Source organism: Heterodontus francisci, unplaced genomic scaffold (assembly GCF_036365525.1).
Source record: "Heterodontus francisci isolate sHetFra1 unplaced genomic scaffold, sHetFra1.hap1 HAP1_SCAFFOLD_1072, whole genome shotgun sequence".
In the NCBI taxonomy this organism is placed as follows: Eukaryota; Metazoa; Chordata; class Chondrichthyes; order Heterodontiformes; family Heterodontidae; genus Heterodontus; species Heterodontus francisci.
Window position 1 is genome coordinate 40,824 of NW_027141821.1, and position 1,677 is coordinate 42,500.

A 1,677-nucleotide genomic window follows, 5' to 3' on the forward strand; every position below is an offset into this window, starting at 1 on the left:
TCTCCAGAGACTAAGTCCGAAAGGGCAAATGGTTAACCAGTAAGCAGAGTAATCATTAACCAAAAAGCGCAAAAATATGTTAAAAGTGTGAAATCATTAACCAAAAATCGCAAAAGTAAGTAAAAAGTGTGAAATCATTAACCAAAAAGTCGAAAATAATGTCCAGAGACTAAGTCCGAAAGGGCAAATGGTTAACCAGTAAGCAGAGTAATCATTAACCAAAAAGCGCAAAAATATGTTAAAAGTGTGAAATCATTAACCAAAAACTCGAAAATAATGTCCAGAGACTAAGTCCGAAAGGGCAAATGGTTAACCAGTAAGCAGAGTAATCATTAACCAAAAAGGGCAAAAGTAAGTAAAAAGTATGAAATCATTAACCAAAAAGTCGAAAATAATGCCCAGAGACTAAGTCCGAAAGGGCAAATGGTTAACCAGAAAATCCGTCGAATAATGTCCAGAGACTAAGTCCGAAAGGGCAAATGGTTAACCAGTGGAAGGGCGATCAAGCGGAAAAATTTGCCCCGGTTACCCGGGATGGAGTTCCAGAGGTCCGGCCAGAGTTGTCAAATTCGTCCCGCTGATCGGACGCTTGTCATTCGGGTGGCTGGGGGTTGGCGGGGTATCTGCACAGTAGTAGGAGGTGGCAAGTCGGGACTTGGACGTTTATTCCAAGAGTCCACCCGAGCCTCCAGGTCTGCAGAGACCGACCCTAGCTGCCGCCCAACCGACTTTTAAGCCTTTTTCGGATGGGGATTTTTTCCCATTTTCGTCCATTTTTCGGGTTTTCTGTCGGGCTTAATAGGCGGCAGCCTGACCCCCGGCCGAGGCGGGGGGCGCACTCTCCCTTGCGTAAGGGTCCGGATTTGCCCCGGAAAGTGCCCCCGACGGCCTCCCGACCCGGGTGCCTGCAGGGCGGGGGAAAGGGTAGTCCCAGCCGCAGGAAATCATTAACCAAAAGACTTAGCCGTCGGGGCAGAGGCTAAGACCCGGGCTGGTGAAATCATTAACCAAAAGGAATGCACCCTTTTCCGAAAGTGCAGGCCGAAATAAGGCGAGCCTTGGGCCGGGAAGGCCAAAACCCCCAACTCATGGAAGTGTATGGGGTCGGACTCGGCGACTTTCCCGGGCCCCGAGTTGACCTTTCCCCACGGGGGCGGTCAAGTTGCTCCCGCCAAGAGGGCACGTTGCATTTGCTGCCGCTCTAGTCCCCGGGCTAGTTAATCAGTTGCCGTCGGAAGTCCCGATGCCGAAATGAAAAATGGCCGTTGCGGCGATTTGGCGCCTCATTTTCGGAAGGACTACCGGCAGGCAACCCGCCGAATTGACACTTGCGATTCGGGTGGCTGGGGGTTGGCGGGGTACCCGGAGATTTTCGGGAACTCGATTTTCAGAACTTTTGCTGGCAGCGGTTGCACTTGCAAAGTGGCCGAAGAAGTGCTCCCTCAAGGAAGGACCTTCTTTTGAAATAAAAGACCTTCCGAAGAGTGCCTGGAAGTCATTTATGAGCATTTAAGGGTAAATCTGGCGGACTTTCCATGCTCTGTTGCCGGCTCTGAAATATCGCACAGTTGGGTCTAGGCCGGTAGACTGGCTGTGAAAACAGACAAAGTGTTTTGGCGAGCGAGAGAAAACAAGGCCTTGGAACAGATTGGGGGGTGCGGAGGCACACCACACCCA